Source organism: Triturus cristatus, chromosome 3_2 (genome assembly GCF_964204655.1).
Source record: "Triturus cristatus chromosome 3_2, aTriCri1.1, whole genome shotgun sequence".
Taxonomy (NCBI): Eukaryota; Metazoa; Chordata; class Amphibia; order Caudata; family Salamandridae; genus Triturus; species Triturus cristatus.
This window is the reverse complement of record NC_140584.1, coordinates 687,446,001-687,460,410: the sequence shown is the minus strand read 5'-3', so window position 1 is coordinate 687,460,410 and position 14,410 is coordinate 687,446,001.

The window sequence follows — 14,410 nt, the reverse complement described above, 5'->3', positions numbered from 1 at the left end:
TAGCGGGGCTGTCGATGACCTTGGGAGGCCGCATAAGGTTACCGCCCCATATTCCACGCACGGGATTACTAGGGCTTGAACCGCTTGTGTGAAATCGTAGGCGGGCAGAAAGGGTTTCAGTTTTCGCAGGGTCTTCAGGTGGAAGTTAGCTCCTTTTGTGGAGGCGCTGATATGTTTCTGTATCTTTAGGTTACTGTCAAGCGTAACCCCTAGCGATTTCGCTGAGTCCACGACGAGAGGTTGTCCATTAAGAGCTGTTAAGTGCTTCATCCAATCCAAGATAATGGGAGTTTCATTAGGGGGAGCGATTAAGAGGAATTCAGTTTTGAGGGAGTTTAGTTTCAAATAGTTTTCGGCCAGCCAAGTTTGTGGTTTTTGTAGTGTGGAGTTGAGCGATTTGATGTCATCAAGTGAGTGGATCTTGATGTAGAGTTGGGTGTCGTCTGTGGACATGTGGAAGTGTATCTTGGCGAGGCTGAGAAGATCGGTAAGAGGTTGAAAAGGGTGGGTGAGAGGGAGGAGCCTTGCGGAACTCCTAAAGTGACTGCCATTGGGTTGGACAGGGATTGGTTGACCTTGAATCTTTGGGATCTATTTTGGAGGAAAGAAGCAAGCCAGTTAAATACAGTTTCAGATATTCCCATTCTGATTTTCAGGAGTTCCAGCAAGTTGCCGTGCTTGACGGTGTCAAAGGCTGATGACAGGTCGAGTAGGATTAGTAGACAGGCTTCGTTTTGGTCTAGGATTTTTAGCGCGCCGTCTAATACATGTGTCATGGCTGATTCAGTGCTGTGACCTGCTCTGAAGCCTGATTGAAATTGGTTAAGTAGGATGAATTGATCAATGTGGCTGTTCAGCTGTGTGTTAACGCATTTTTCCAGGAGTTTGGCTAGCATAGGAATGTTAGAAATCGGACGATAGTTATTTGGGTCCGAGGGGTCAGCTGTTGGTTTCTTTAGGATAGGCGAAACCTGACCTGATTTCAGGATATCTGAGACGGATCCTTGAAGGAGGGACGTATTAATGATCTTGGTCCAGAGGGGTAGTAATAGAGGAATTAAGTCTTTTAGGTAATTAGCCGGGAGCGGGTCTATGAAATGATTGGAGGGTTTCAGAGAGGTTAGCGTCTCTAATATGGTATCTTCACTGTAGGTGTTGAAGTGGGACCAAGTTGCGTTGTTTTTTAGTTTAAATTTTGGGAGGTCATTAGCTTGGGCACCAGCCAGGGGCAGTGATGGGTTCTTTTTCAAGTCTGAGACGGCTAGGAGGTCTTTGAGTAGATCTGATTTAATGGATTCCATCTTAGAAGCGAAAAAGGAGGCAAATTCATCACAATTGGGTAGAGAAGGTAGGATAGCGTTAGGGAGACTTGGTAGGCTCTTGGTCTGGGCTTTGATAAGATCGAATAGCTTTTTGGGGCGGTTCTTGGCTAGGTCTAGTTGAAACCTGAAGAAGACGGTTTTAGATTTTCTAAAATAAGCGTTTCTTTAGATTCTAAGAAGCTTGAGGTGGTCAGCTGAGGGGGCAGCTCTCCAACGTCGTTCTATTACTCTAAGAGATCGTCTGTCTTCATCTAGCCTCCCATCATACCACGGTTTTGATTATTTTGTAGAAGTTCTTTTCAGTTGAAGCTGGGCTATTTTGTCTAGTAGGTTGTTCATGGAGTGAAAGTAGTGATTGGTCAGCCCCGGTACATCGGCAAGGTCTTCGGGGGGACAAAGATGGTTTGAATTAGCTGATGCTATAAGGTGAGAGCTGACGTTTTTCAGGTTTCTCTTCCAGATCTTAGTTCTCAGGGGTTGTGTTGGAAGTCGTTTAACAGTTTCCAAGACTTGGAATGTAATGACATGATGGTCAGACCAGTCGCAGGGGAGGATCGAGTCGAGCTGAGTGGCGTCAACTTTGGAGATTATTAGGTCGAGAGTTGCACCTTTGTCATGTGTAGAGCTGTTGGTTAAGATTAAGGTCAGGGAGGAAAGCTTTGAGGCTGTTTACCCCTGGGTCGTTCTGGTCATCCCAGTGCAGGTTGAAGTCCCACAAGAAAATTTGCTTATTTTGTTGGCTGTCATTTGATGCTAGAATGTCCATGAAGTGTTCTATGAATGTGAGGTTATCTCCAGGAGGGTGGTAGAAAGTGTGTAGAGAGCATATTTGTTTGTTGTTGTTGGCGATGTTTAAGCATAGGTATTCACAAGAGGGTAAAGCGGGGGCATTGGAGTCGGTCACTGTTAGGCTGATCTGGTGTATGCAGGCTATCCCACCGCCTGGCCTGTCCGTTCTGTCAATTCTGGTGATGTCATAGTTAGGGGGTAATGGGATGTCCATGATAGGTGTAGATGTTTCCTTTAACCAAGTTTTTGTCAGGATCAGAATGTCTGGTTTGTTAGTGATAAGTAGGTCAGCTATATCAGCTCCATGTCTAGAAGCGGATCTGCAATTTAGGAGGATACAGCTTAGACTCTGCTTGATGGAAACTGTGGTGGGTTCGGTTGTGAGAGGATTCTAGTGAGGTTATTTTCAATAATGCCTCTGGAGTTGTGTCTGGTGGCTCTGTATGTGTTGATCGGAATAGATTGTATTTGGGAGTCTGTATGTGCGATAACTGGAAGTCCAGCGCTATGTGGAGGGTGAGGTAGCTCGTAAAAGCGAAGGAGGGCCCCTAATTCTAAATCCTAATTCTAAATCTTCTCTAAGATTCCTCCTCTGGCATTGATTATGGATCTTCCCGGTACTGGTGTAGTCTTTTTATGTATTTTTGGTATGAAATACATTATGGGAGTGATTGGAAACTCAGTCCGTAAATAATTAAATTCATTGTTGGTAATTAAATTGTCTCGTTTCCATTTGTATAGATGTTTGAGGCACAGGGCATTTAGCGTCGATAGTTGTTGGGGATTGGATTTTAAATAGCACTAAGTATCTTTCAGATGTTTTTCCGCCTCAATCATATAATCCTTTCTAGGCCACAAGACTATATTATATATATATATATATATGTGTGTGTGTGTTATGTATGTATATGTGTGTTTATGAATGTATGACGTTACATCGCATACATTCACTACACATGGCTTTACAATGTGGTCGTTACAACGACCTCGTTGTTACCACGCATGCCATTACATCGCAAGTCATTTCAATGACTTGCTGTAGGGGGCGTGCTGGATTTAGGAATAGTATTAATTACTATTCCTACTCCAGATTTTAAATCCAATACATTCCCTGGTGTGGCACGCCCCTAACAGCAAGTCGTTGATACGAATTGCAATGTAATAGCAAGCGTTGTAACAAAACAGTTGTTAAGATACCGCATTGTGTTTACAGCATTGTAAATGCTGTTTCCTGTGTATGTATACCTTTATTTATTTATTTATTTTCTTTTTCGCCGAAAAAACAAAGGTTAAAGAGACCTTATAGTTAGGAAATGGAATTTAAAAAAACGTCGAAATTCACAAGAAAAACAAAGGTTGTCGGAGCGTTCACATTTTACACAATCAAAACAATAGAAAATCAGTTGCTATAGTTATACTTATCTCAAGAAACTATAACTAAGGTAACTAGAACTCGCGCCCTCGCCATGCCCTGCTAGTTACCCCACATAGTGATGACATCTTCTATGACATCATTCATAATATCAATGCAACATCTGCAGTAAAATGATTGATGTCAAAAATGTGTTTGGGGAAATTAGTTATAGTTACCTTAGGGCACGAGTTAAAGGGCCTAATTACGATGTTGGCGGTGCTATGACGGCTCTCGGCAACACAGCACCCACAAAGCCACACAAGGTCTGCCCACCTCATTATGAGTTTTTCTCATACAGGCAGACTGACTTTTTGCCAGTCCCATGGCGGTGCCCTGAAAAAGGGCACCACAAAGGGAACTGCAAAATGTTCCAGCACAGCATGGACGATGACATCCATGACGTGCTGGAACTGGGGGGGAATACAGGCGGGGGCGCATGTTGTGCCCCCCTGAATGCTCCCCCATGGTGGGAGAGCCATGTGGGCCCCCTTTTTTCTTCCACCACCAGCCTTTTCATGGCAGGGCTCCCACTATTAAATGGTTGGCGGTGGTGTAACTGGTAATATGCTGAGCAGGACTGCATCAGTCCTGGTTAGCATATTGCATTGCCAATCCCTGGTGCCACCACCAGGGAACAGCGGTTCCCTGGTGCTGCCAACGGTCCACCGCCAGAACGACTCAGAGAGTCGTAGTCCGGCAGACATTGGACTGCCACTGGTGAGTCACCGCGAGAGCAAGTCAGGCCCATAGTTTCCTAAGATAAGTGTAACTATAACTGCTGAATTTCTATGGTTTTGAGTGTGTAAACTCTGAACCTAACTATAACATCCCTGTAACATTTGTTTTAGGGATATTCACTGAAAAAAACAAAGGTTACAGGGATGTTATAGTTAGGCTCAGATTTCACTCCTACAAAACCATTGAAATTCAGCAGTAATAGTAACCTGAGCTAACTATAACTTACGCCCCCGCAATGCACTGCTTATGACCTCACATATTACATCACTCGTGACATGGTCAGTGAGTACTTGTGTGAATGGCTGTATGGGTGAGTGAATAGAAGGGTGAGTTCTAGTATGGATTTGTGAATGGGTATGTAAGTGGCTGTGTGGGTGTGTGAGTGAGTGTGTGAGTGAGTGCTCGTATAGGTGAGTGAGTAGCTGTGTTGAGAGGCTGTATGGGTGAGTTTGTGGGTATGTGAGTGGCTGTATAGGTAAATATGTGGATGTGTGAGTAGCTGTAAGGGTGAGTGTGTGGCTCTGTGAGTGGCTGTATGGGTGAGTGACTGGTTGTAAGAGTAGCTGTATGGGTAAGGGAGTTGTTGAGTGAGTGTCTATAGAAGTGAGTGAGTGGATGTATGAGTGGTTTTATGGATGAGTGAGTGGTTTTATGAGTACTTGTATGGGTATGTGAATGGTTGTGTGGGAGCATGAGTAGGTGTATGAGAGGTGATAGAGTGTAAGTAATGTATAAGTCTCATTAAATAGACCTTGGTTCAATAGTGACAGGCATATAATACATAAATGATTTGCACTACATATATAGTCGTTTACTTTAAAAAGGTACACAGATAATTATAATAAATAGATTCAAACATAGGTTAAAAAGGTGAAATACCCAGATAACTATAATTAACAGATTACAAGTGATAATCAAAATATCTCATATGACATGCATCCACAAACATTCAATTATATTCCAACTACTAACACATTTCATACATATCTTAGGACTGCTAAAATTAGTACAATAAAACCTTTAACATCAATCCCCGCACCCACAGTTACCCCTAATCAAGATAAGCAGGCATAAATTAAGTGTCAAAATATTACACATGGACAAGTATATCACAGTAGTACCCATTTTCAACCAATTTTTTAGTATTAAACTAGATTTCCCTTATGAGAGGTGGTATAGGGGTGTGAGTGGGTGGATGTGAGTGGTTTGGTGGATGATGTAGTGCATGAGTCTTTGAGTGGGTCTGCGAGTAAGTGCGTGAGTCTCTGAGTGGGTTTGTGAGTGTCTGAGTGCTTTCTCTTTTGCCCTCGTTTTGCTTTCTGTTTGTTTTTTTGCCCTCTGTTTTGCTTTTCCCCGCTAGTTTTTCTGCCCTCTATTTTGACCTCTTCTGCTCTGTTTTGCCTTTTCTGCTTATTTTTCTGCAGTATGTTTAGCCTTTTTCTGCTCATTTTTATGACCTCTGTTTTGTCTTTTTCTGCTCAATTTTCTACCCTCTTTTTTGCCTTTCCTGCCCTTTTTTCTGTCTTCTGTTTTGCCGTTTCAGCTTGACTTTCTGCCCTCCATTTGGCCTTTTCTCCTCATTTTTCTGCCCTCTGTTTTACCCTTTTCTGCACGGGGGGCCTGGTGTTCCCCTCCCAGGCCGATTTTGGCCCCAGGTAACACCATCCCCGGGGGTCTGGCCGTGTGTCCCTGTGTGCCATGATCCCATCCAGGGCTCCCAGTGTGCAGGATGGGGAGCGCGCGGGGAGCCTTGAGGCCCATGTAGTCCCAGCCAGCACCCTGCCTCATGCAGGCACCGACATTGCTATTGCACCCAGAGAGATGTTGGAAATGTAGCTCCCTGAGTGCGAGAGGAATATTTTCATCACTTTCCATGCCCGTATGTCTGCGGGCAGGGAAAGAGATGAAAACTCCCCTTTCAGCAAGCAGGAGCGGTTTGACAGCTCCCGCCTGCTGGATGCAGAGTGTTTGCCTTTGCTTGGCAGGAGCTGGCAATGCTCCCGCCAAGCAAAAACAAACAACTATGTCCCAGGTGGTGAGTGGGTCACTGAAAAAAAACCAAAGGATTTAAATGCACAAAACCATAGAAATGTTGCAGTTATAGTTACCTGTGCAAACTATAACCTACACCACTGCAATGCACTGCTTACGACATCACATATTACATCACTTTTGACATGGTCAGTAACATCACTGATGACATCTCTAATGATGTAACTGATGAAATCACTGAGTGTGAAATTATTAATATTTGTATTATTGGAATAAGTTCTGATGTTGGGAGTATATATATTTATTAATGTGAACGTAATATAATTCATATTTATTATATAATTATAAAGGGCCCGATTCACAGGACTAACTTAAGACAAAATCCTAAACTTACTACCATTTTCGTATTCACAGAATGCACTTACTCATTTTGGTATTCACAGAAGACACTTACTCACTTCGGTATTCACAGAAGTTAGGAGTCCTAACTTTAGGACTCCTAAATGCCTTCTGTGAATACCGAAAGTATTAAAATTAGGATTTTTCTCAGTTTAGGAGTCCTAAAGTTTGGACTCCTAACTTTACTACTACTAAACTGAGAAAAATCCTAATTTTAAGGCTTTCGGTATTCCCAGAAGGCATTTAGGAGTCCGAAAGTTAGGAGTCCTAACTTTACTACTACTAAATTGAGAAAAATCCTAATTTTAAGACTTTCGGTATTCACAGAAGGCATTTAGAAGTCCTAAAGTTAGGAGTCCTAACTATACTACTACTAAACTGAGAAAAATCAAAATTTTAAGACTTTCGGTATTCACAGAAGGCATTTAGGAGTCCTAAAGTTAGGACTCCTAACTTCTGTGAATCCCAAAATAAGTAAGTGCCTTCTGTGAATACCAAAATGGGAGTAAGTTTAGGATTTTGTCTTAAGTTAGTTCTGTGAATTGGGTCCACAGATTTTTATATGTTTTTTAATATGTTCAGTAAATGTAAAATTTGGATTATGCATTTATTTTTTATGGTATGTTTCGAAATTTGGGAATATTAATGCATAAAAATATATTATTTTTAAAAAGTGATTAATAATATTTAATGTTAATGTTTCATTTTAAATATAAAGATTTTTAGCTTGAGTTATTGTATCTTCTAAGTACTTGATTGTGTATATAAACCTTTTAGTGCCCAACGCCTTCCCTAAAATGATTTAGATTGGACTGGGAATGGTAAATGCCACCCTTTTATTGTCTAACACCCTCCCAAAATAGTTTAGATTGAAGTTGGAATAGTAAATGTCACCCCTTTAGTGTCCAACACCTTCTCCAAAATGGTTTTGATTTGAATGGGATTAGTAAATATCACCCCTTTAGTGTCTACCGCCTACCGCAGAATGGTTTCGATTGGGGTGGGAATAGTAAATGTCACCTATTTAGTGTCCAAACCTTCCCCAAAATGGTCTAGATTGGAGTTGGAATACAAAATGTAGCCTCTTTACTGTCCAACCCCTTGCCAAAAATGTATCGATTGAAGTTGGGATGGGCTATGTTGCCCCTTTGGCGTCCAACACCGTACCCAAATTGGTTTAGACTAGAGTGGTAATAGTCGTCTCCAGCACCTTCCCCAAAATGGCATGGGGCCTGATTCTGAATTTGGTAGAGTGGCATGCCACCGCCACGCTCCCCCACCGCCAAAGCTCACCGCCGGCTGCCCACCAGTTTATTTAATGTATATATATTTTTTTTTTAACATATACCATTCTAGTTATAAAAAGAATTTATAAGTTGATAAATACAAAAAATATATTATTAAATAAACAATGTAAACCATATTTAAATAGTATTGGATGTTGTAAATTTTTCAGTTTTCTTTCTACTGTTAAACATTTTTTAACATTAATCAGCTGTTTTATATGCTTATTCTTACTTATATTTTTACACAGGTTTTTTTTAGTATACATTAAATAATTTTATATTTTTTATAATATTGTTTAACTTATACTTGTTTTTAATTCACATGCCCATTTATTTCTATGGGGAGATAGTCTAGTGTTTTTTTTAGTTTCATTTAGCAGCCATTTTTGTACCGCTACCTTCTATTTTATAATCTATTTGTCTCATTTTGTAATCTATTTCACGGGATCCAGGCTGTGGGAAGGTGCTGCTGTTTGGTGGAACAAGTAAGCCCTTTTTAAAGGTTGTTTTTGGGTTTTGAGGGTCGGGGAATGTAAGGGTTAGTTATAGTGTTGCTTGTGGGTTTTTAGTACTTTTGGGTGCCGATTCCGATCCGTTAAAAATATTCCCCGTACGAATCGTATCCGGATTTTTTTACGTACGAATCGTACAAGTCCCGTACAAACTGGCAAGTACGATCCGTATGTTAAAAAATCCACACGAATCGCATTGGGAAAATTCCCCGACACGTCCTCGGGTCGGAAAAAGTGTCCGAGACGTCACCGGACATTTTTACGTAAGAATCGGGAAACTGAGGTCCGAGCGCGCAAGTACGATCCGTCCCGTCCGTCCGAATGCACAACTGTATGTAAAAAACACCGTCCGGAGCGGACTCCCATGGCAAGCATGGAGACGTCCAAACATGTGCCCGCGTACGCATACGGAGCGTACCCCCCGTATGTACGGTGCGTACCCCCAGCGCTACGCGCTGGGGGTACGCACCGTACATATGGGGGGTACAGCCCGTACATACGGGGGGTGGTGGTACGCCCCGTACATATGGGGGTGGTGGTACACCCCGTACATACGGGGGGCACGCCCCGTACATACGGGGGGTGGGGGTACGCTCCGTACCTACCCTACGGGGGGTGGGGGTACGGCGCGTACATGGGGGGCTGGGGGTACGGTGCGTACATGGGGGGGGCTGTGGGTACGGCGCGTTCATGGGGGGGCTGGGGGTACGGCACGTACATGGGGGGCTGGGGGTACAGCGCGTACATGGGGGGCTGGGGGTACAGCACGGACATGGGGGGGATGCTGGGGTACGGTGCGGACATGTAGGGATGGGGGTACGGTGCGTACCGGGCCCCCTTTTCGTCGTGCATCGCGGCGTACTTAGCTTTTCCGGCACTTTTTGGGTCCCGTAAAAATTTTGCCGTGCAAAGTGCTGTGGGTATGAATCGTACTTGCTGATCCGTAAAACGCTGCCTGACTCCGTGCGAATGTCGCGTACACGGTGTCCCGGATCCGATTTGTATGTGTTTTTTTGCCGGTCGGTGTTTTTTACGATTCGTACGGAAATGGTGTTTCTGTACGAATCGTACTTGCGGGTTTGTAAGGTGTTTTTCCCGGGTACGAGTCGGACGGAGAAAACGCTCCGTCCGACGGTTCGTACCCGGTTTTTCCAGGATCGGAATCGGCATCTTAGTTGTAGTAATTACACATGTTGGTTTAGGTTTCATACAGTGTTTTAGTAATGTTTCAATATGTTATGTTGAATTGTGTTATGTTACTTGCTTTTTGATAATTGTGTAATTTATATCTTAATTTTCTATTGTACTTTTTCTGCAGGTGGGTATTCAGTTTTACTTTGCAGGGCTTTCTTTACGAACGTGTCCTATTGACATTTGGATTTCCCTTTTTTTATTTTTAAAGAAAATCCGCTTTGTATCCTAATAAACCAATATTTCTTACTTTTCTTTTCTTTTTTGGGGCTCCCAGGAGTGTTTCCTTATTTAAATACTATTTCGGGGTTACTATGGGTCCTGGAAACTTTGATGGATCTCTATTGGATTGGTTTTATTTTTGCATTTTTGGGGCTTTCCAGATTTTGGTGGATTATACTTTTTGACTACGAGGATACAGATGATGATCTGCAGCTACAGAACAGTAAGAGCCGAATTACAAGTCTGGCACTCCAAGGACTGCCAGACTTGTGGTGACACGGCGGAGGCAGTCCAGCTACCGCCACACTGGTAGTCTGGCCACCCCACAACAACTCGGGCGATCGGATCGCCCTGAGACTGGCGCAGCGGTCAGAGGTCACAATATGTTATTATGAGTTTCCTCTCCACCAGGGTTTCATGGGGGTTCCGCTGCCATGAAAAACCTGGCAGAGAGGTAACAGAGGGGACCCTACAGGGCCCCCTGGTGCCTTTCCACCCTGTGTATGCACACAGTGGGGCACAACATGTAATTTGATTGAAAGTACTTGTTTTTTCTTTTGTCATGGATTTAATAGATTTTTTGTGGCCTTTAAAATTATGACTCCAGCACAATTTATATGCATTAAACCTGCTGGTATATACTATTTGTTTATGGTGATTTTGCATATGCTGAATAAAAAAATTGAAACTGCCATCAAAAACATCTGTTTCCGGTCCGCTGTCCTCAAGGTTAGTTCCTGGGAATAATTCAATAGCAGCTCCTCTTCCAACCAATGATATGCTACATTGTGCTATCCCTCGTCTGGCTTCTGCCACATCCACAACTTCAATATCTCAGACAACCTATTCTACGAACAAAAGGCTGAAACATGATGATAGAGACTTTACTTGAAGAAATCAGAGCTCTTCGCCTCTTTGTAGAAGAAACTAATCCATGTGGAGGCTAAGCTTGGCTGGGCTGAGTAATGGCCACTCTCCCGAGAGGCTCCGTTGGCCGAGCCCAAAATCATAATCCTGCAACAACTGGGCCGAATATTCCTTTGCTGGCTGCAATGGGGATCCCTGATCATCACACCTGCTGAAAGGGTGTTTTTGCTGCTGCCATGCGCTCCAGGTGGTCAGACTGCACAGAGATGCACTAGAATCTGCGGACAGCGAGGCTGGGCCTAGATGTCCGTGCCGGGCTGGGACGTTGCTTAGAGGCCTGGACGTGATATGCGCTGTGCGGCCCTCACTACGTCTGAAACACCCCATGGGCTGCTGTCACTGTGGCGGACCCTTCTCTCCCTGTTTTACGACATTAGGTGAGAGAGGACCCAGACAAGAGACTGCAGTCTTCTTGGCTGGAGGCCCAGAGTTGATGCTGCCAGGCCATCATGGTTGTGTGCAGACAGGAGGGCCAGATCACTGAGCATCCAGGAGGCAGTGCATTGGACACAGTGGTCACTTGCAGCAAGAGGACACTAGCAATAGTGCTGCAACTTGGCCTCCTTTACATAGCCACCTTGTGTACATCTACACAGCTGGTGCGTGTACTGCGGCTGGTCTGCTGTGGCCGCGGGGTGCTTCACAGTGTGGGATATGCTCCTACTCTTGCACACTTTTGGGTCCATGATCCCTATTTGAGGCCCATGTGTGCAATATTGGGGGTGATGCGGAGGGGATGTGCTGCTCCGGGAGCATGGGCCCCCTATTTTCTGGTTGTAACACACCTCAAACTGCTGCTGCACCAGATTAGACATAGCGTGACCTTGAGCAGTGTGGTTTTTGGTCTTGATCCTAGGCCTGCTCATGCCCCCTATCTTTGGAAGTGGCCCAGGGCGGGGCCCCCAATGCACCGTTGAGAGGCGTAAGCCTGTCATCACATATCCTGCTCTGCTCATCATGGCCAGACACAAGTGCTGCATCTACTTACACACCTGCCCTCTACATTGGCTCTCACTTGTTACTGGTACCAATTTACATCATGGGGAAACATGATATTAAGCAATCGAAGCTCTCCTTGGAAAGCAGGCTCCTTACTAGGCAAGATGGTCAGATGCCACCGTACGAGACGTCCCAGGAGCGCTGTGACCCAGATCCACTGCAGGACATTGATGTGAAGTAACTTCTGGTGGATGTGCGATCCAGCCTTAAACCAATAGACACTAAACTCGACATCCTCACCACCCACCTGGACCAGGTTAAACAGAGTCGACAAACATGAAGACCAAATCGATCATCTAGGAACTTGTGTGTTGGACGTGGATGACGCGCAGGCAGAATCCAGAAAACAGTTACTAAGGATGGACAGTGTGCTCGAAATTATAAAAGCCAAAAAGGAAGATCTATAGGCACGCTCCAAGGACAACAACCTCTGGATTACTGGAGTCTACCAACATCACAAAAATGGAAGACTAAATGGAGACTATGCTCTGGGAACTTTTTGTGGATGGGCTGTATTTATTGTGGAGCATGCTCATTGCTTGTTGGGTCCTCATAGCTAGTTGGGTCCTCAACTACCGGAACCGCAATGCTATCTTGCGACTGGCACAGGTGCGCAGATCCATCCAATACTAAGTGAACAATCTGTCCTTTTATCCTGATTTCACGCGGCTCGTACAGGCTGCCAGCTAAACGGATGCTGCAGAAAGCAGAAATTCCCTATGCTCTAATCTAACCTGCTAAGCTACAGGTATCTTGGGTAGGGAAACAGAACTTCTTCCCAGATGCCAACTCTGCCCTAAAATCACCATGGATAAACACTCCAAGAGAGCTTCACCACATAAAGGAGATAGAAACTCAATGAGTGACAATGACTGAGATCGCCCCCTTCCTGCAGCCCATTGGCAAGTACTGCTCACATTACTTCTAAATTTTCAGATAAAGCAGCCAAGGATTATTAAAGCAGCACAGCCCAATTATTCACTTCAATATACACCAGCAAATTAATTTTCTTTGTATAGACTGTTGCCCCCCCTTTAAGGTCTGCCGCTTATAGACCATATAATATACTAGACAATACACAAAAGAAAGAGAGGCAACAGATATAAACAGTCCAATGACAGAAAGAACGCTCTTGAGTCTTCAATGATGTACAAAATTCGTCCTTAATAGATTCAGTTCATTACAAGTGCAGCCAACGCATTTCTCCCTAAACAGGGATTCATCAGGGCTCTGATAATACCACCAGCTGATTCTTAAGATTATGTAGGTATTGTCCAGACAAGAGGACACACACCTGAGGATGTAGTCTTCTCTTAATAAAAATGGTCATGCACTTCCTTCATACGGATCAGGCTAATTTAGTAGTAGGGATATGAATTGGAACACCATCAGTAGTCTACTGACGGCGTTCCAGTTTGTTTACCGGTTTGAGAAGAGAGGAGAGCCGCACACGGCTCAGATTTTTAAGAATGTCTCAGACTCGAGGGAGTTCATGACATCTATTTAAGTATCCACTGGATGTTTCAGATGTACCACTCGTTTGGATACGTTATCCCTACTACTGCACCTGGTTTTTTCACCTTGCTTCTCCCTGCCCTCAGGAATGATTCCTTCTCATGCCACTGAATTGTGGTAATGTTTGTTGGGTGGGGTACGGGATGGTCTCTCTGAACCTGGGGTCTGGGTTGGAGTGGGTGGGGGGTGGTGAGGGACTGTTTGTTTTGCATGTTTGTTCTCAGGGAATATTGTTGCTTTTTTTGGGGTCCTGCCACTACACATACATCATGTTCTATTTGCACACATTGCTAATTCCACGGTAATGTGTCAACACTGATCACTTGCCCACATTCCGCTAATAACATGACTTCTACCACTTGCATCACGTGGAATATACGTGGACTCAATCAAAATAGGAAAATGCGGTTAGTTCACGCTTATCTCATTAGGCATAAAGTAGATATTTGTTTGCTATAGGAGACACACTTGGCGAACACATCGGCGCTGGGGTTGTGTTCCAGATGGTGCGGTGATATATAGTCAGCCACATACTCTAACTTTGCCAGAGGCATCACAGTCTTACTACATAAGGGGCTCCCCTGCCAACTGCCCCACTCGATCATCAAAAGTGAGGAAAGAGACATTATTTGTCTATTCTGCTAAAAACACCCTATCATTTTTGTGGCCATGTATGGCCCAAATACTGACATTCCTGAGTTTTTTGCTGAGATTTGGAGATTGATCTCCAATTTGGGGCCTCATGCAGTTACCTCGGGCTGAGATTTTACTGTGACTATTGATGTCCACGTGGATCGATTTGGAACCTGCAGGTGGCCCCATTCTAATGCTGTGCAGACACTAAATACGATAATCTTTAACAATGGCCTATGCGACACTTGGAGGCGGTCACATGCTGACACCTCAGAAGGCACTTGCGTCATTACTCATTTTAAGGCCTGGTCCATGATAGACTACTAGCTAATCTCCAGTGAGGTTCCGGCGTGGACCACCAGAGCGGCACACCTTTCCCGTACTCTGCCAGACCATGCCCCAGTCCTGCTGGAGCTGAGGTTTCCTCAAGCAGTGCCCTGGGCATTTACCTGCTGTTTGCCTCCTGATGCA